We start from the raw sequence: 22,278 nt of genomic DNA on the forward strand, positions 1-22,278 counted from the left end.
GTCGTGAATGAGCAGCCACTGCTGCGGTGAAAAAAAAACAAGCTCCCTAAAATCTGTCCTGCCGCAGAGTTCGTACAGGTAGTCATTAACTGCATGTTTCTGCTGGAGCAGCCTATCAAGCATATACAAGGTGGAGTTCCATCGCGTTGGGCAGTCACAAATCAGACGTCTGACGGGCAGGTTGTCTCGCCGCTGAATGTCAGCAAGGCGAGCCATGGCCATGTAAGATCTTCTGAAATGGCCAGAGATTTTCCTGGCCTGCCGCAAGACGTCCTGGACCCCGTGGTATTTGGCAACGAATCGCTGCACGACTAAGTACAGGACTGGTGTCATTTTGCTCTGTTTTAGCACGCTCAGCAGATTGGCACCGTTGTTGCACACCACTTTACCAACTGTCAAATTGAGTGGGGTTAGCCACTGATCTGCCTGTGAACGCATAGCTGAAAAGAGTGCAGGACCGGTGTGGCTCTTGGCTTCCAGGCACAACAGACGCAGCACAGCATGGCAACGTCTCACCTGGCACGTCGAATAGGTTCTGTGGATCTTGGGGGGCGCAGCGGAAGAGACGGTAGCAGCGGAAAAGGAGGAGTCAGCCAAGGAGGAGACGGAGGATGGAGTAGGAGGAGGAGAAGAAGAGGCAGGCCTGCATGCAATCAGTGGCGGTAACACCAAATCTACACGGGTGCCACGGGTTGCATTCTTGACGGCCGTCAGAAGGTTCACCCAGTGGGCAGTAAAATTTATGTACCTTCCCTGCCCGTGTTTGCTAGACCACATGTCTGTGGTCAGATGTATCTTGGCACTGATACTATGTGCCAGAGATACATTCACTTGCCACTGAACGTGGCCATATAGCTCTATCCCCTTCTGGGAGAAATATTTCCTTCTGGGGACCTTCCATTGCTGTGTTCCAATGGCCACACATTTTCTAAAGGCCTCCGAGTCAATGGCAGTAGTTGGCAGGCTAGCAGTTCCGACAAGCCAGCGGTCAGCCGTTGGGCAAGAGGGTTATCCGGCGTCATTATCTTTTTACGCTCGAACATTTGGGCCACGGAAGCCTGCCTTTTGCCAAATAAACGCGAGGACGGCACAGTGGAAGGTGGAGTGGAGGACAATTTGGAGGAGAGAGGAGAAGGAGAAGAGGCTGGATGGTGAGCGCCTGGAGTGTGGCTTTGTGGGTTCTGACGGCGTTGCTCCCACTGGGCTCGATGATGGGAGGCCAGGTTCCTTCTTAAGGCAGTCATCCCTAGGTGAGTGTTTGGCTTACCGCGACTTATGCGTTGACAGCAAAGGCTGTAGATGGCAAAACTATTGTCAGCAGTGGACACGTTTAAAAAAGCCCACACTGCGGAGCCATGTGCTGGCATCCTGGGAGTGCCAGATGTGACCGTACATGGTAGATGGCTCGCTCCAGATACATTTGCAGTCTGCTTTTGCCTCCTGTGCCTGCTTCTCCTCCCTATTTGCTGCTCCGTCTCTCCCTCTGAACTCCCCTCCTCTTCCTCTCTTGTGGGCACCCATGTGACATCCATCGACACGTTATCATCGTCACCTTCATGACCACTGACATTAGAGATCTCGGAGTAGGCAGTAACAGCGGGGACCAACCTTCTTGGGCTGATCTGGGTACTGTCGTCAGACTGCTGAGTGGTGGCTGTTGCTACCTCCTCTTCCTGATCGATGCCATGAATGGCTGCGCATCGTAAATGTCTTGGAATGGATCGGAAAATAATTCCTCTGACTCGAGCGGAGGGGATATGGTGGTGGCGGTGTAGGTGGTGGTGTCTTTGGGGGTGCACACAGCAGAGAGTGAAGAGGATGCAGATAGAAAGGATAAGGAGGGTGCAGAAGCAGAAGGCTGAGTGAGCCACTCAACCAAGTCTGGTGCGTCCTTTGACGCAATCGCACGCACCATCTGCAACTTCTCACTTAGGCTCTGGCCTGGTGCTCCTGCCCGACCCTACCACCCCTGCGGAAGGGCCTGCCTCTTCCTCTGCCTGTCATTTTCTAAATGACCCTGTGACAAAAGTCTCTATAGAAGCGCAGTATTTGTGGAAGAAGGTACAGTTAGGTCCATAAATATTGGGACATCAACACAATTCTAACATTTTTGGCTCTATACACCACCACAATGGATTTGAAATGAAATGAACCAGATGTGCTTTAACTGCAGACTGTCAGCTTTAATTTGAGGGTATTTACACCCAAATCAGGTGAACGGTGAAGGAATTACAACAGTTTTCATATGTGCCTCCCACATTTTAAGGGACCAAAAGTAATGGGACAGAATAATAATCATAAATCAAACTTTCACTTTTTAATACTTGGTTGCAAATCCTTTGCAGTCAATTGCAGCCTGAAGTCTGGAACTCATAGACATCACCAGACGCTGGGTTTCATCCCTGGTGATGCTCTGCCAGGCCTCTACTGCAACTGTCTTCAGTTCCTGTTTGTTCTTGGGGCATTTTCCCTTCAGTTTTGTCTTCAGCAAGTGAAATGCATGCTCAATCGCATTCAGGTCAGGGGATTGACTTGGCCATTGCATAACATTCCACTTCTTTCCCTTAAAAAACTCTTTGGTTACTTTTGCAGTATGCTTTGAGTCATTGTCCATCTGCACTGTAAAGCACCGTCCAATGAGTTCTGAAGCATTTGGCTGAATATGAGCAGATAATATTGCCGAAACACTTCAGAATTCATCCTGCTGCTTTTGTCAGCAGTGACATCATCAATAAATACAAGAGAACCAGTTCCATTGGCAGCCATACATGCCCACGCCATGACACTACCACCACCATGCTTCACTGATGAGGTGGTATGCTTAGGATCATGAGCAGTTCCTTTCCTTCTCCATACTCTTCTCTTCCCATCACTCTGATACAAGTTGATCTTGGTCTCATCTGTCCATAGGATGTTGTTCCAGAACTGTGAAGGCTTTTTTAAATGTCGTTTGGCAAACTCTAATCTGACCTTCCTGTTTTTGAGGCTCACCAATGGTTTACATCTTGTGGTGAACCCTCTGTATTCACTCTGGTGAAGTCTTCTCTTGATTGCTGACTTTGACACACATACACCTACCTCCTGGAGAGTGTTCTTAATCTGGACAACTGTTGTGAAGGGTGTTTTCTTCACCAGGGAAAGAATTCTTCGGTCATCCACCACAGTTGTTTTCCGTGGTCTTCCGGGTCTTTTGGTGTTGCTGAGCTCACCGGTGCGTTCCTTCTTTCTAAGAATGTTCCAAACAGTTGTTTTGGCCACACCTAATGTTTTTGCTATCTCTCTGATGGGTTTGTTGTGTTTTTTCAGCCTAATGATGGCTTGCTTCACTGATAGTGACAGCTATTTGGATCTCATCTTGAGAGTTGACAGCAACAGATTCCAAATGCAAATAGCAGACTGGAAATGAACTCTGGACCTTTTATCTGCTCTTTGTAATTGGGATAATGAGGGAATAATTATTTTACAATCTTAGATACCCTGCACATGTAGAGGCACTTTTACTATATTTACATTTAGTCAAATGACTATTGGTTGCCTACTCTTGGCATGTGCATTGTGATTTTATTAGTCTCAGCTTACTTAAATAAATTTTAACTTTTATTAGTTATTTTTAAATACTTAGTGAGTGCTTAATCCTAACCTACTATGTTTAAAACTTTCAACAGTCGACCAGTGGTGTGCTGTACTTATATTTATTCTTTTGTGTTCTCTGCTTATATTAAAGTGGCAGTTTCTTGCATGGCTACCTGTCTTTTCTCTGTATGTCTCTGTATATACTCTTTGAGCTATAATGATAGCACATTGCTAACTATGCTGCCTGCCCCCCTGAAGACGCCATGTATATGGCGAAACATGTCGGGGGGCAGTGATTAGGTTTTAGACCACAGCTGACCCTAATACCGTGTGCTAGCTACTGAGTAGCTGTTAGGCAGGACAATAAATGAACGCGCCGCCATTAGTGATCAAACAGATAAGGTGAATAGGCAATGAAAGCAAATAGATCTTAGCCAGTGTAGCGTATCAATAGCCGTCAGCTACAAAGTAGCATGATACGTTGTAACAACAAGTCAGCAAGCCTAGAGTAAGCTAGCAGGCAGCATAGTAAGGGCTCTTTCACACTTGCGTTCTTCTCTTCCGGCATAGAGTTCCGTTGTCGGGACTCTATGCCGGAAGAATCCTGATCAGTTTTATCCTAATGCATTCTGAATTGGAAGGCATTGATCCGGATCCGGCCTTAAGCTAAACGTCGTTTCGGCGCATTGCCGGAGCCGACATTTAGCTTTTTCTGAATGGTTACCATGGCTGCCGGGACGCTAAAGTCCTGGCAGCCATGGTAAAGTGTAGCGGGGAGCGGGGGAGCAGCATACTTACTGTCCGTGCGGCTCCCCGGGCGCTCCAGAGTGACCTCAGGGTGCCCCAAGCGCATGGATCACGTGATCGCATGGATCACGTCATCCATGCGCATGGGGCGCTCTGACGTCATTCTGGAGTGCCCCGGGAGCCGCACAGACGGTAAGTATACCGCTCCCCCGCTCCCCGCTCCTACAATGGCAACCAGGACTTTAATAGCGTCCTGGGTGCCATAGTAACACTGAAAGCATTTGGAAGACGGTTCCGTCTTCAAATGCTTTCAGTACACTTGCGTTTTTCCGGATCCGGAGTGTAATTCCGGCAAGTGGAGTACACGCCGGATCCGGACAACGCAAGTGTGAAAGAGGCCTTAGCAATGTGCTATCATTATAGCTCAAAGAGTATATACAGAGACATACAGAGAAAAGACAGGTAGCCATGCAAGAAACTGACACTTTAATATAAGCAGAGAACACAAAAGAATAAATATAAGTACAGCACACCACTGGTCGACTGTTGAAAGTTTTAAACATAGTAGGTTAGGATTAAGCACTCACTAAGTATTTAAAAATAACTAATAAAAGTTAAATTTTATTTAAGTAAGCTGAGACTAATAAAATCACAATGCACATGCCAAGAGTAGGCAACCAATAGCCATTTGACTAAATGTAAATATAATGAGGGAATAACACACACCTGGTCATGGAACAGCTGAGAAGCCAATTGTCCCATTACGTTTGGTCCCTTAACAAGTGGGAGGCACATATGCAAACTGTTGTAATTCGTGCACCGTTCACCTGATTTGGATGTAAATACCCTCAAATTAAAGCTGACCGTCTGCAGTTAAAGCACATCTTGTTCGTTTCATATCCATATCCATTGTGGTGGTGTATAGAGCCTAAAAATTTAGAATTGTGTTGGTGTCCCAATATTTATGGACCTGACTGTATATAACACCCCACTTCAATCTGTCGTTTTGGGGGGCGACTGGTATATCACACCAGTTATAAAAAAATTTTGTAATTGCATTTGTCACTCTGTGTAGCTGCAGTATCGCTGCAGAACCGATCACCAGTCACAATACAAATCCACTATAATATACTTTCTATGTTAGAAAGTAAATTATAAGTGTATTACACCCCTCTGTACTACACACCTATCGATAGCACACCTATACCAGTCCTTAAAAGGACTTTTGTGGACCTATTTGATAGCGTTTTTGTCCCTAACAGTCTGTCCCTGCTCCACACAGCAACCTTTCCCTACACTGACAAAAGACAGAATGTAAAATGGCGGCCAGATCGGGTATATTTATAAGGTAGGGGGTGAGTCCATGTGCTGAAACTTTTCAATTGGCTGTCCTGTACCACCGGATGGATGTGTCATGGGTCAAAGTTCTTCACAATGTAAAAGAATATGGCGGGTGCGAATATCGCCATATGTTCGCATGTTCTGCGAATCGCGAACACGTGAAGTTCGCCGAGAACCGACCGCCAGGCGAACCGCAAGGCCATCTCTACTCAGGAACATTCAGGAGCAGGCTTCTTTATGGACATTGGGGAAAATTACGCAAGTACTGGGTGAGTGTTAGGCATGAAGAGGGAATTGGCTAGATGTTCAGTCCCCTATCCCCACGTAATACGTCACTCCCTCCCAGCCCCATATAAATGAACACACAACACTACTGCTTGGATTTAATCGACCACAGCAGCCGTTTATTAAATAAATACATAACATAACTTAATAAATTAACCAATGACGAGGGAGGTCCTAGAAGCCCCAATAACCTCCTAAACACCGGAACAAAACTGCGACTCCATCTTGCCCCCAGCCGTTGAAGCCAGCTCGGAGGCAGCAACTGATGGACGCCTAGTTCGTTAGTACCGGCTCCTCCATGAGAGTCCAGCCCCTACCGCGGGGCCCTCCCATCCTCAGATACCACCATATTTTCCACTTCAAGGACCTCCCCCGCCTCCATGACTGCCGTGACGAAAACTCCTGACCTACAAACCTACCCTGAAAAACTTTATCCGATCCAACCCCCATTCCCCACTATCACTCCCCCCCTCCCCTAAAAACCCTATTACAAAACCCTTTTTTTTTTTTTTTTTTTTTTTTTATCACCGCCATACCTAGGGACGGGAGGGTGGGCGTTTGGTTTCCCTGGCCGAATGCCTCTGCCCCCCGCCTCCACCTCCACTCTGACCAACAGCCACTCCCCCTCGTTCTCATGACTACCCGCGCCCTTTCTCACTCCCTGCCTCCGCACCTTAACTCCTAACTCACCTGTCCCCTCTCACCCAAAACCCTCTTCATGACCGGCCTCCCCTTACCGCTGTGCTTCTTGTCTGGCCTCACTTGAAGAGGGAATTAGCTAGATGTTCAGTCCCCTATCCCCACGTAATACGTCACTCCCTCCCAGCCCCATATAAATGAACACACAACACTACTGCTTGGATTTAATCGGCCACAGCAGCCGTTTATTAAATAAATACATAACATAACTTAATAAATTAACCAATGACGAGGGAGGTCCTAGAAGCCCCAATAACCTCATAAACACCAGAACAAAACTGCGACTCCATCTTGCCCCCAGCCGTTGAACCCAGCTCGGAGGCAGCAACTGATGGACGCCTAGTTCGTTAGTACCGGCTCCTCCATGAGAGTCCAGCCCCTACCGCGGGGCCCTCCCATCCTCAGATACCACCATATTTTCTACTTCAAGGACCTCCCCCGCCTCCAAGAACGCGCAGCTTGACCCCCTCAAGCCTGCGCGTCCCTTCACATCCATAACGCTATCTCCACTCCATTCTAGATCCCCAAAGACCACAAATCCGTCCCCACCACGTTCAAATGCACCCCATCCGTTCTCCAGAATGCACCAACTCCTTTTTCTAACTCCTCATGACGTACCGCCACAGCCCCATTCCTTGCCATAAACCTGCCCACTGCCCTATTCACCTTTATCCGGGCTTTATTAATGCTCTCCACCGACCTAGCCTCCCTCCATGACTTACGCGGTACAATGTCTGACCACACTGTAACCACACCCGGAAATAACGCCCAAATCCTCAGCAGGTCAAACTTAACATCCCGCACCAACTCCCTAAATGGCCGCCTCCCCAAGTCATTGCCCCCCACATGAAGCACCAACACATCCGGAGGCCTGTCCAACCGCGCAAACCGCTGCACCTCCCGCAAACCCCCCCCCCCACAACATTCCTCTAACCCTTAACCACCTAACCGTAGCCACATCCGAACTCAACCCCAGCTGGCGGCCATTCGTCCTAACATCTGCTCTGATCGCCCCCCAAAAAACATAGGAATGTCCTAAAATCCACACCAAGGCCACCGGAAAACCTGCAAACAAACAAAAAACAAAATTAACACAACCCCTAACCATTGATCAACAACTACAGAAGACCCAGCCTAACATAAGATTTAAATCGCACCGACTCCCAACGCCCGATCCTCATAATTACCTCATCACTGACCCCCAATCTTGCCGCCTCAGTGACCCCCAATCTTGCCGCCATCCTGAACGAATGACCAGAATAATCCTTATCTTGCACCCCCAAAATCCTCAAACATTTTCTGAACACAGCCAAGAATTGAAATCTCGACAAAAACGAACCATCCTCATGAAGAAAAAACGGCAACGAATCCTTCTCCCTGCCCAACCAATACCTCCTCAAACACTGAACAGGGCACATACCACAACCCGTAACAGAAAACAAGGTAAACTGTTGTCCTCTGCCCTCTTGATCTGTCTTAGACCTACGAATCCGAACAATTACCCTGTCCTCACCAATCTCCACGTCCTCACTAATCAACCCCCCCGCACGACTGACACTGCCGCTCACCAACTCACCCAATCTGAAAGCCCCAAAAAATGCTAACGCAAATGCCGCCCTAAACAACCCCAACTCCTATCCCGAGCTACACACCACGCTCAACTTCTCGCCCATCTGAACCAATAGATCAAAAGACACCGGTCTCCTACCATCTGTCACCCTACCCGCCCCCCTACGCCAGCCTTTGAGAACCTGCCGCACTAAAAAACATTTAGTTAAATCCACCAATCCCCGCAGCCGAAAACCAAAAGCTACACCTGTAATCAACCGATTTACTTTGGACACCGACCAACCCTCACTTTTTAAATGCCCTAACAACATCACCAGCTTAACCCCCTCATCATCCCCACCTGCTCCCCAGTCCCCAATCCACTTCTCCCAGATTTCCCACGCCTTTCCATACTCCCTCCACGTACCAGGGCTCAGCGAATCCCTAAGCAACCCCATCACCTCTCCTCCAAGATCCCCCACAGCCATGACGGACACCCCAGACCCTCCAACTCCGCTTTTGGCACTAGAAGCCGGAACCGATCCCACTGTGAACGAGAAAGAGAGTCCGCCACAGAATTAGTCACTCCAGCAACATGCTTTGCCACCACCCAAACATTAATCGACAAGCACCGTAGAACCAAAAACTGTAACAGCCTAACCACCGGAGGGGAGGATGCTGATAAACTGTTAATAGCCTGAACAACCCCCAAATTATCACAATTAAAACGCACCTTCCTATTCTCAAACCTATCCCCCCACAACACCACCGCCATGACAATAGGGAACAACTCTAACAGTGCAATATTCGTCACCCAACTGCGCTCCACCCACGACTCCGGCCAACCGCCCGCACACACCATTGCCCTTGACAATAAGCGCCAAAACCCACTCCCCCCGACGCGTCCGTATACAACTTAAAATCCGCAACATCACAAACCTCCCCCATAACCAACGTCCTCCCATTATACTGCCCCAAAAATTCTGCCCAAACCCTTAAGTCACCTTTCAACTCTTTCAGCAACCTAATAAAGTGATAAGGCGCAGACACACCCGCTGTAGCAGCAGCCAGCCTTCTACAAAAAATCCTGCCCATCGGCATAATTTGACATGCAAAATTAAGCTTCCCTAATAACGACTGCAGCTCCCTCAACCTAATCTTCTCCCTCACAATGGCCTGATCGATTTACTGCCTCAAATTCAGCAACTTGTCATCTAGAAGCCTACACTCCATCCTCACTGTGTCTATAACACAGGAAACACAATTCAGTAACTGGACCCACCATCTTCTCCATCGCTAACGGCATACCAAAACGCGCAAAAACCGACTGTACCGTGTGTAACAACAAAGAACATACCCGAGAATTCGCAGGCCCCAAACACAAAAAGTCATCTAAATAATGAATAACCGATGAACAACCCGAAACATCCACCACCACCCACTCCAAAAATGAGCTAAAAGTCTCAAAATACGCACAAGAGAGAGAGCACCCCATAGGTAAACACCTATCCACAAAATACTCCCCCCCCAACAACATCCCAACAAACCCATGCTCTCCACATGAACCGGAAGCAGCCGAAAAGCCGCTTCAACATCAACTTTTGCCAACAACGCCCCCTGCCCACACCGTCTCACCCACCTAACAGCCGCATCAAATGACGTATACACCACCGAACACAGTTCAGGATCTATACCATCATTGACCGACGCCCCTTTCGGGTAAGACAAATGATGGATGAGCCGAAACTTGTTCGGCTCCTTGTTGGGCACCACCCCCAAAGGAGACACTCTAAGGTTCGGAAGCGGTGGCGCACTAAACGGGCCAGTCATCCGCCCCAACTCAACCTCCCTATTTAATTTCTTGGTCACCACATCCGCATGATCAAGCGCAGACCTAAGATTCTTATGAACCACAGGCCCCGCCGTTACCTCCGCCGGGATGCGAAAACCAAATCTAAAACCATCCCCCAATAACCTGGCCGCCGCCTGGTCCGGGTACCTATCTAGAAATTCCTGCATCCTTTCCACCCGCCCCGGTGTCTGACCCCTTTCCAACACCATCACCCCCCCCCCCCCCTCTGTCTTCCCCCTCTAAAGCAACGGCTAGCCCCATGCGACCCTCCACACCCTGAGCATTCATGCTTGAATTTGCACTTAGCTCCGAATCTGCAGCTCCCCTCATTAAAGAGGAAACATAACCCTTTCGCTGACGCTGCTGCCAATGCCCCCGGGGACGACCCCCCGGGCTCACCCCGAAAGGATTGCCCAGCCCTAGGCGGTGCCGTCACCTTCAACCATAACCCGATGTCTTTGTGGTCCCACCGTATATCTGACCTAACCGCCTTACGCTGCCGAAACTGCTCATCGCAACGGAGCCACCCCACCCCGCCGTACGCCTCCCCTATAGCATCCTGGTAACAGAACAGTGCCGAACAACATTCTGGAGACAATGACACTCGCTAATATGGCAAATGCTTGCAGCCAATTAGCAAATGTGCGGGGAATCAACCTATGCCGCCGCTTCTCCTCCTCCTCTTTCTTTCCCTCATCCTTCTTACCCCTATCCAAATTAAACCGTTCCAAAGGAAGCAGGGAAAATATTTCCACATACTCCCCTTTCCAGATTTTTTCTTTTACCTCCTGCTTCAAATGGGCCCCCAAAGCACACGTACACTTCCCCACGCGCTCTATCATCCAACCTCTGCCCATCTTCTTCACCCCCCACCTGAGTCTCCACAGACACCGACCCCCCACTCGACCCAGCTACCGGTCCAGGCAACACCCCCCACGCCGGTAATGGCGACCCGCCCATGGACCCCAAACTAGCCAACCATCCCGCCAAACCCCCCAACAACTGCCCCAACCCTTTTCCTAAATCACCCATGGCCACCCCCCCCAACACTTCCCACCGGGAAGCCCTGTGCTAATAAGGGACCCCAATTAGTCTCACCAGGCACCATGGGCACTGTGACTCCCGCTGCCGCAGATCCTGACTCCCGCTGCTCAGACTCAACTTCGGCGCTCCTCCTGGACGTTGAAGGCGACTCCTCCCGGACGACTTGTACGGCCCGCTAGATGATGCTGACCGGCCTCAGGCACGAAGACGCGGCTCCCGCTTTACACGGAACTTCACTGGGCCTGCACAGCTCTTCTCGCCCACTCTGTGCAGCCCGAAGCACATGGATCTCCTCACACAGCTGAGTAGACCGCCCGCTAGGACCCGGACTGGGCCGGTCCACCGTTCCTGGTCCTGCGTCCCCAAGACTAGCAGCAGAGAGTGGGGGAAGGGGCGTCCCACTCTGCTCTGGGCCCCGCCGTGTACTGGGATTCCTCGTGCGACGAGAGCGCCCTGTTGAAGGCTGAGCAGACCCTCTCCGCCGCGGAGGGTCCCTGGAGGGGCTCCCTACTCGGCGCCGGACCCTGGGGGTGCTTTCGGGACTAAGGCGCGCCGGTGGGATACCCCGCCGCGGCCGGACAGCCCGTACAGTGGAGGTGGCTGCAGGAGCAGGAGCCATAACGCACGCACCTACCTGCTCCTGCAACCAGCCAGGCCCCCGCACCTCTGCTTCCCTGCGCAGCATCTCCAACATCTCCACTACTGACAACGGCAGTGCCGACATGATCCTGCTGCTCCGTTTGGTTTCCCTGGCCGAAGGCCTCTGCCCCCCGCCTCCACCTCCACTCTGACCAACAGCCACTCCCCCTCGTTCTCATGACTACCCGCGCCCTTTCTCACTCCCTGCCTCCGCACCTTAACCCCTAACTCACCTGTCCCCTCTCACCCAAAACCCTCTTCATGACCGGCCTCCCCTTACCGCTGTGCTTCTTGTCCGGCCTCACTGTATTATCCTTACTGTGTGTTTATGCTATGTTACCATTCTGTTTATGTATGCTCAGCTACTTGTTCATTATAACTGTTCAGTAAACGCAAGTGTTGTAAAAGAACCACTGTCTGTGTCTGTGTGGCATTGTGTACCCTCTGAATATGTGGGCCCTACCCCCAGTCTTCTTTTATAAGCACCCACAGTTCCCTGGTCCTGACAGCGCTGCATGCTGTTTAACTGTATCTGTGCCCAGAGGATACAGATACAGATGAGCATAGAGGCCCTGGAGGCCGGTGTTAAAGATGTGTGAATTTTATTCTATATTTTGTATATCTAGGACTGTAATGAGTTAAACTTTTTCTTCTCCAAGTGCCTCCCACCCCTCTCTTTGTTTCAAGACTGTAGAAGAGAGGGGAGGGGGGCAAAGTGCTGCGGGCAGTGTCTGATTTCTCATCTTTTTGCAGGTGTCCCATAGAGTGTGGTGGAGATGCGTAAGCCAATCATATGGCTTGATGATATATATTATTCACTGCCTATAGAGAAGCACCTCTTTGAAGTGTCACATATGACGTATGCAGTATTATTGTTAGATTGTCCGCCATTACAAAATGGAGATGGTAACGAGATATTTACATTAGTTCACATTCCAAAGTGGTATTCACTGCGCAGATGCCAGGGTGTTATCTCCTCTCTCTTATCTCTTTTTCCTTTTTGACCAATGAAACAATGTTTAAGCCTCAGTGAGGACTGCCCTCTTCTGAAGAAGTATAATACGGCTTACCTGATTTAAATAAAGTTAGAGATTGCTTTGACCAACTTCTGTGTCAGTGTTCAGTCTCTCAGCCACGAGTGGATATTAACCCCTGGGGGGGTACATTGATCTGGAACACCAGAGTGTATCTAAAATGCCCTAATTTAGGGCTGCTTTAACAATGGCCCCCAACGTGGGACCCCAAGGCGAAAGTAGCATCGACAGCCGACACACAAGAGGCCCCAGGACTTGACGAACGGCAGAGAGGAGATGGCCGGCTTTCATAGAACGGTAAGAATACTCTTACCTGCCTTTCTGCCATTTAGTTCGTCACTTCATGTTGGCTTAGTCTGCTGTGAGGTGGTACCCATGTAAGTATAGTAGTCGGCTGTAATGCTGAAAGCCTGGGGTCCATAGAACCATAGTCTGAAATTATAGATCACTCTGGTGTGTATATGTGTGTGTCTGTGATATATGCGAGGAGTGAGTTGAGCACAGACGGTAAAACCACAGACAAAGGGAGGGGACAGTAACCTCCTGGTTTGGAAGGGGGCGCTGTAGCGCTGAGGTGTGGGACAAAGGAACTCCGGCTGACCTGACCAGGAAGACGCGTAGAGCCGTATGACCTTTTTGATCTAATGGAAGACTGCAGAGACTACCTGACCTCACCCTAGGAAGATGGTAGAACCTCTCATGACCTTTTGATCTGGGGAAGACTGCGGTGATATTCTCTACCTGACCTGACCCCAGGAAGACGCGACAGAGCCCCGCCTGACCCCTGGTTTTGGGGAAGACGTGCGGGGAGTCCCGGCTGACTAGTCAGACGTGATTGTCAGATTTGAGCAAACCAGTGGGGAGGGTGAATCCTTTGTCTGCGGAGGAAAGGGTTAAAGGTGCTGATCACTCCTCTGTTTTGTGTGTGTGTCAGTTTGTAATACTGTTGTTAAGATGGGTCAGTCCCAGTATTATAAAGAGGGAGATTATAGGATGTGATATGGAGAATTGAAAGTTAAAATGTGACAAAGAATGTTAGAGAAAGTGTGGCCCCGGACAGAAGGTCGCCCGGCTGGCAACGGGGATGAAAATCTGTAAGAAACTGAAGTTAGAGCTTACAGACTGAGGGCATCAGAACTCCGGTGATGTTGAAGGGGGAGTTTTAACGAGTGAGAAAACAGAGCAGTGTCAGGGAAAGCTGAATGATTATTAGGTGCAGCAACTGGAGGGACAAAAAGATGGTCAGGAACTGTGAAATAGAGAGATTCACTTTCCCCCCCCTTCACACAGAAACATTCCTGAGATAAGAGGAGCAGGAAAATGGGGGGAGGGAAAAATGGGGGCAGAGAATCGTATTGAGTAAGTGATGTTATATGTGTAATATTATTATTATTATAGAAGACAAAGAACTGTTCAATAATCTTCTTTCTTCTTTCCCAAGCAGTGTACTGTGGGAATCCGGCTTTTAACAAAATGACTGTATGATTATAACATGTATATTGTCTTACAGCGACAGACCATCAGCAATTCTGGGTGTGGTGTGGCTATCTGTTTCCAGGAAAGCTGTGTTTGTCTGTGCTGCAAGTTTTGGGATGAAACAATGTGGGTTGGAAGACATAAATGATTCAGTGGAATGTGAATGGGTGTGGCTTTGAGTTGTAATTGAGGCGAATATGTGTGAAGACTGATTATGAGCTGTTAATGAAAATGTATATGAAAGCGTATGGAGTACGGTATTTGTTTTTTAAATAATATGCGCATTGAGGATTTTATTTTATTTTTTTCTTGGAAGTTTTGGGGTTTTTATTGGTGCCAACAGCATTGATCAAGCTGTACATTTTTTTATATCGAAGTCAATGAAAAGTTTTTATGGGCCCTTTGTGTGTTCATGTCTGTATTGTCAGATCTGTTTGTTTCAATGTTTGAAGTTACGTGTTACATGTTAAGTGTTGTGCTAAACATCAGAGCTCTGTTCTAATGGACAGCTGGCACATTACTGACAGACAAAAGGGGGACCACAGCGTCCGACTGAAAGGAGAGGACTTAGATGACTCAGAGCGGAGGGAGGAGGATAGGGGTGGACGTTACAGACAACGACAGCCCTTGTGCCCATCCCCTAGTTATAAGACACTCCCATGGAAGATGAGAAGTCCTGTTTTGTTTTCCAGTCTATTAATTTCGCGATAAGGAAAGTTGGATACTTCTGTAAGCCAAAATGCAAAGTAACATCAAGCGGCATTGGGTGGTTCAGTGGTGCCAACAAGAGGTAGTGTTCCTTTGGCATTGCTTCAGCCCTGATGCCAAATGCCTCATTGAAGTGAGGAAAAAGTAAGTCTGCCACCCTGTGATGGGCCTGCAGAGTCTGTTGGACCCAGATCCCAGAAGAGAGAGTGTTGTACTGTGTGTGGTACTCCTCGTCCACACCACACGAGAGGATTGTATTCTATGTTGACCATGCCCGGATCCGTCCCCACAGACACCCATGTTTTGTTGTTATAAGGAGAACACAAAGACAGGTAAGGGGAGGGGGGGAGTTAGATCAAGATTAGGAAACAGGAAATCCAGTATCGGCTCTACTTTTAAACATTTTAAGCAGATTCAGTCTGACCCAATGATATCCCTTACTCTGGGTGATAAAGAAGTAGTCCTTTTTTTATTGATACTGGAGCAGCCAAGACAGTTGTGCAGAGCAAACATGGCCTCCCCTGATTTACTCTCCAAGCACACCAGTCTTTGGGTAGAAGTGGATGGGAAAGTAGTATGTTCCCTTTTCAACATAAACCATCCATATTAGATTTGCCCCTAACCAAGATGCGCTTGCCCGTTTGCTGGTCAGTGGTAACGCCCCTTGTTGCCTCCTAGGTGCAGATTTACTTGCAAAAGTACATGCTGGTATCTCATATCAGGAGGACGGCACTGTGAAGCTTACAGGTGCCCTCAACGACCAGGAACTTTGTTTGTTGGCCATTAGTGATAAAATTCCCTGGTCCATGTTTGTATCAGTACTCCCAGAAGCTGAAAAAAGCAAAACCACTCACCATTGGATGGTACATGACCTACATGCCGTTAATGAAGTCACAGTTTCTAACACCCACATCGTGCCCAATACACACACCTTGTTGGCTCAGGTTCCCATTACCCCTACTCACTCCACTGTGATTGATTTGTCCTTTAGTCCCTACCGCTTCACAGATGAGGTGGTAGATGCTTTTTATGCCTAGAACTGGCAATTTTGTGTTCCCCAACAATGTACTATCAGATTATTACATTTAGATTGTATTGTTATGAAGTGAGTGGCCATGACTCAGCTGTCCTCACCCAACTGCATGGCCAGCAATAACGCCCCGTAGCATATTATTCAGCCATTAGGTAATCTAGATCATGTGCTCTTTGTGGATGGATCGAGGTATGGCCAGGATGGCAGGTACTACACAGGTTGGGCAGTGGTGATTAAACGTGAACTACCACACATGTCTGCTCAAGAAGTGGAGCTAAAAGACTCTGAAGATGGCTTGCAGATATGCAGATGGAAAAACAGCCAACATTTACACTGATTCCAGGTGTGCTTTTGGGATAGCCCATGACTATGGGCCCATATGGAAAGCCAGAGACTCCTTGATCGCTTCAGGTAAACCCATCGAAAATGGGGAAGAAGTGAGGTCTCTGATGGAAGCCCTCTTGTCACTAACATGAGAGGTGATGATAGCAACAAAAGGCCACTGTAAACAGATGCAGAGGAGGCAAAGGGGAAAGCCACGGCAGATCAGGCGGCAAAAATGGCTGCCAAATTACCTAAGCAGACCCCTGTCTTAAGTGGCCACAGTTCAGGTCCCTGAAATAACTTCTCCTGTCTCCCGAAAGTTCTTAAGACCTTACAGAACCAGATGGGGAAGGAGGAAAGGGACTGGTGGATGGAAAAGGGGGGACTACAAATAAGAAGGGAAACTTTGCCTTCCCAGGTCCCTCTAATCCACGATGGCACAGGCAACCCATGGAGTGACGCACCAGACAAAAACTGCTATGTGTGATTTAGTACGTAGCATATGGTGCGCCCCAGGGTTCAGCACTGTAACAGTCAGACATACTCAAGGATAAACGGTCGTGTCCAGAACAACGTGGGCAAGGTGGTTAAGGTACCCAAGAAACACGTCTTGCTTTTTGTATCTGTTTCAACGTTTACAGACTACCTTCAACTACACAAGGTGGGCATGTATGAGTATGTATTGATATGTGACTTGTTTTCAGGATGGCCAAAACCGTACCCAAAGAAGTAAAAAAGATTATGGCCGAAGTTGTGTGCAGGTATGGGGTACCTTAGATCATTGAAAGTGACACAGGTGTTCACTTCACAGGTGAAGTGATGCAGGAGATGATGAAGGTTTTGGGTGTAGGACAGGCCTTACATGCTTCGTACCATCCACAAAGCAGCAGTAGAGTAGGGAAAAAATAAATAAATAAAAAGGAACTGAACGGGACACTAAGTTAAAGATTCAAAAGCCCTAACAGAGTGCCTGCTGGTAGCCCTCTTTTAGTAAGGTATACGCTTAACTGTGAGACAGGCCTTTGTCCCTATAAGGTCCTTTTTGGGTCAGCCCCTAGGATAGGATTTTATTTCCCACAGCAGCTTCAGATGCAACATGGTTGTCTGACAGATTATGTGATCAGTTTTGTACAAGCATTTGACTAAAGTACATTTTCAAGTTTTTGATTCACTTCCAGGTTTTGATAAAATACCAGGAACCCACCCACTTGTGTCTGGAGATTGGGTGGTAGAAAAAGACACGTTAGAAAAGTCCTAAAACCCTGGTTTGATGGTCCATTCCGAGTGTTGTTGACCACAAGCACAGTGAAGCTCAAAGAAAAGCATAATTGGATTGATTTCAAGGAAGTGTTGAGACTGGTTTTCCCTTGTGTGACTGTTGATCATGACTCAAAAGAATATGAAAAATTGTATGAAAACACCGATCCAGAAAATCAGAAGCACTGATAATCTCCAGTCCCCCCCATATAATGTCAACGCCAGTTAGGGAAAGATCATCTGACTTCCCCGTGCTCAAGTCCAGTGTCACGGGAGGCTGTTCGCTAGGAATGACTTGTCATGGAAGCTGGTGAAAAGGAGGCGGAGCATTGGGACAGATGATTAGGTTTAGGGAGAGAATGAAATTCAAGGGGGGACTGTTAAAGATGTGTGAATTTTTTTCTATATTTTGTATATCTAGGACTGTAATGAGTTAAACTTTTTCTTCTCCAAGTGCCTCCCACCTCTCTCTTTGTTTCAAGACTGTAGAAGAGAGGGGGGGGGCAGAGTGCTGAGGGCAGTGTCTGATTTCTCATCTTTTTGCAGGTGTCCCATAGAGTGTGGTGGAGATGCGTAAGCCAATCATATGGCTTGATGATATATATTATTCACTGCCTATAGAGAAGCACCTCTTTGAAGTGTCACATATGACGTATGCAGTATTATTGTTAGATTGTCCGCCATTACAAAAGGGCGATGGTAACGGGATGTTTACATTAGTTCACATTCCAAAGTGGTATTCACTGCGCAGATGCCAGGGTGTTATCTCCTCTCTCTTATCTCTTTTTCCTTTTTGACCAATGAAACAATGTTTAAGCCTCAGTGAGGACTGCCCTCTTCTGAAGATGTATATTACGGCTTACCTGATTTAAATAAAGTTAGAGATTGCTTTGACCAACTTCTGTGTCAGTGTTCAGTCTCTCAGCCACGCGTGGATATTAAGCCCTGGGGGGGTACATTGATCTGGAACACCAGAGTGTATCTAAAATGCCCTAATTTAGGGCTGCTTTAACACCGGATGCCCTGGAAAAGGCACCCACCTTATTCTGACCTAAGTCTAGCACTGCAGACTCCTGATCCTGATGGCATGTAAGTCCCCCTGTGACCTCATAATAAGTGACTAGTGGCCAGCACTGCAGGAGGCAGACATCAGTTGTGTGTGACAATATGGGGGCACCCGTAATGCTGCGGCAGATATGGAGGTATTTCCACCACTGCTTCTCACACGACTCTGCTGCTGTGAAGGGAAAGACTTGGAAAATTCAGTTCTTGAAGCAGTTCTGGAAGACAATAAATATCCTGAAAGTGACTTTTAGTTCTTCGAGTTGTCGCTGGTGATGAGGAAAGAAGCTTTCACAACGAGGAGGATGTATCAACTTTGTGCGCCGCTCTCCCCCCTGTCCTTAAATACTCTGTACTGCAAGAGTGGATTTTCTATATTTCTGCATGATTTTGTCCTAAAGTAAACAACAACCAAATTAAATAAATCGGTCAAAACAACTAGACTTGGTAATTTATTTATTGGGGACAATGCTGCAATATCACATGTCTGAAAGCGGTAAGTATGTGAACCTTTGCTTTTCGTCTCTGCTGTGAACCCCCGCAGCTAAACTTTCCCGGTAATTGCGGATTAGTCCTGCACCACGGCTTGTAGGAATATTAGCAGCTACCACTGATGTTATTTTATACAATTAATCAGACCAGAACGGAATAAAATATCCTTCCATCTTTAGGCTACCACTTTCACACAAGCGTATTGAAATCCATCCGTATTTCAGCTCTGGAATATGCATGGATTCCGGATGATATGCCATCAGTATTGCCATCAGTATTGCTTCAGGATTTCATCAGATTTTTTATCCATATTCCTTCCTTTATACATTTTTTATGCTCGCCCATGCTGCCGATTTCAAATACTGAAGGAAGTTATAAGCTCTATTCATTACCTGTCATGGATGGTGTTGCAGAAAACAAGAAGTAACAAATAAAGATCCAACTGACTTGATCCCAAACTAAGGAACAAAAGGGTGAGCCCTATTAAAGCCCTAGAGCTCTCCCTGACTGCTCAGCCCATGCAAAGATCTCAATGATAGAAAGTTGCATGTCCACGTACCTCGACTGAGTGACATCTGAAAACCCTATAATAGTGAGGGGACACGACCACCGGCTCCCTGCACTTAATACGGAGGGAGTCAGGGTCACCTAGAATCAAGCCAACAGGAAAACACAAATAAAGGGATAGACTTATCTGAGGAACCAGCAGTAGCAACTTCTAGCAGTGAGCACAATCCAGGAAGTAGTATAAACCGCAAAGTGAGGCAGTATGGGAGGGGATATAAAGGGGAGGCAATCACTGCTAATAGATGACAGCTGGGAGAGGGAAAAGAGATGTCAAAATGAAACCAAAACAAAAGAACATCATGCAGGAGGTACTGAAGAACGTCTGTCAGAACTTCTCAGAGATCTGGCGGTGACATTACCATTAGCAGGGGATTCTGGTACATAAAAACCGGGCCATATACAGATTGCAAATACGCTTGTGTGAAAGCGGCCTTAGGAGAATGAAAGATATTTGTTCTGTAAATAAACTTTCCGGTAAAGTCAAAGCTACCGGGAACAAAAAGGGCAAAATATTTATTGTAAAATGTGACAGAACTGGTTTGAAATGATACAAGGAAGCAAACACTTAGCAGCAGGAGGACGAAGCCGAGGTTACATGTCAGTGAATGAAACCAGAGAGCAGACATTTACCTTGTAAGTTCCTGGAGCCTCCTTAAAGCAGTTAATGGCTATCCGACGTTGCCCTTTCCTGGACAATAGTTAAAAACTTTTTAGGCAAGGGCTATATGGCGAGACTGGTCACGCGACCAGTGGTGTAGTGTGGGTTGGAAGCACCTGGGGCAAGCCAATTATTGCGCCCCCCCCCCCAACTTGTCGACAAGCATCTTTTTTTTTAAAGATAATGTAGTAGATGTGAACTGCAGTCCTATGTAACAGCACACGTAACACAGTGATAACTCTCTAAATACAGATAATCTAGTAGATGGATGGGAGGCCCTAGAATTCAGAACACGCACAGTGTGGCCTGTAGGGTTGCCACCTTTCCCAAAAAAAAATACTGGGCAAGTTAAGCCACACCCAAAAGGGGGTGTGGTTGTGGGGGCGTGGCTTAACACGAGGTGTGAAGTCACTGTCATACTGTGGCTCCCCAGGAATATTAAAGCCCCCAAGAGTGCCCCCAGTAATAGTAATGCACCCAGTAATAGTAATGCCCCCATTAGTGTGCCCCAGTAAGAGTAATGGCCCTATTAGTGCCCCCAGTAAGAATAATGCCCCCAGTAAGAGTAATGCCCCCATTAGTGCCACCCATTAAGAATAATGCTCCCATTAGTGACCCCCAGTTAGAGTAATGTGGCCCTCATCCCCCAGGAACCGTCACGCGGGGCCGGCACAATGACTGTAGAGTGTTGTGTGAGAATCCGGCAGCTTTCCTGGGCCCGGTAACGGAGATCGGGGGAAAGGGGAGGTGTCGTGATAGGAAAGGAGCGCAACAAAAGAGCCGGGGGCGGGAGGAGCGCAGGGCCGCGGCTCGTCTCATTGTTATCCGGCCTGATCTGGGAGTGAGAGCAGCTCAGTCCCGGCACGGCTGCCATGCTGTGGGGCGAGGGTTTGCTGCTCTCCTTCAGCAGCGTCTTCGTGCTCCTGCTCCTGACCACCCGCAGCCCCCAGCTCTCGGCTTCCAATGCATCTTGACCGGCAGCCTTGTCCTCTTCAGGTTAGAGCCGGTCCGCTCACTCAGCACCAGCTGTCAGGACCGTGTACGGGCAAGTTAGAGAGTCTGAACTGCAGTTTGAAATTAATCCTGTGTCCAGGTCTGAGAAAGGCTTGTACCCGGACACAGGATCACAAACTTGACTGTCCGGGTCAATCCCGTACGGGTGGCAACCCTAGTGGCCTGAAGTCCTCTCCCCCAACCCTACAATGAAAGAAATAGGTGGATGGACATAACATATGTTGGTACAAAAATACAGGAGAATAAAGCAGCACATACCTCTTACATCCAGTCACGTCTCCTCTGATGTAGACTCTTTCCACAACGTCTTCATTCGGAGATATTCGCGTCTTGTCTCTGCAGAGTTTATCACAGAAAAAAATTTGATTCCTTACTTTACTATCATCCTCCCTCTCCTGGTGACTCAACACTGTCATCCTGCTGCTACCCTCAATACTGCGCTAGTACCATACAGATAGTCCCCCATAATAATACACTCCCAAACTGTCCTCAATGGTCATAGTGTTCCCTGCATCACCCTCAATAGCAACCCCATTAGTAGTAATGTCCTCCATATTGCACTCAATTATTAAACCCCCTCAGCACCCCAGTATTAATAATGTCCCCATATGGCTCCTAGTAGAAATAATGTCTCCTATAGTGCCCCCAGCAGTAACAAGGCCCCTCTATAGGGTACCCCTATAAGAGCCTGCAATAGTAATAAAGTCCCCTATAGTGTCTGCAGTAGTTGGACCACTGTATAATACCTCATACAGGTGTCCAAGTATTTATAAAGACCCGTCGCAGTGTCCCCTCTGTATTATTATTATTATATATAATAGCCCCCTCTGTATTATAAGTATAATGGCCCCCTCTGTTTTATAATTATTATTATTATATATAATAGCCCCCTCTGTATTGTTATTATAATGATCCCCTCTGTATC

This window comes from Bufo bufo, chromosome 1 (assembly GCF_905171765.1).
Source record: "Bufo bufo chromosome 1, aBufBuf1.1, whole genome shotgun sequence".
In the NCBI taxonomy this organism is placed as follows: domain Eukaryota; kingdom Metazoa; phylum Chordata; class Amphibia; order Anura; family Bufonidae; genus Bufo; species Bufo bufo.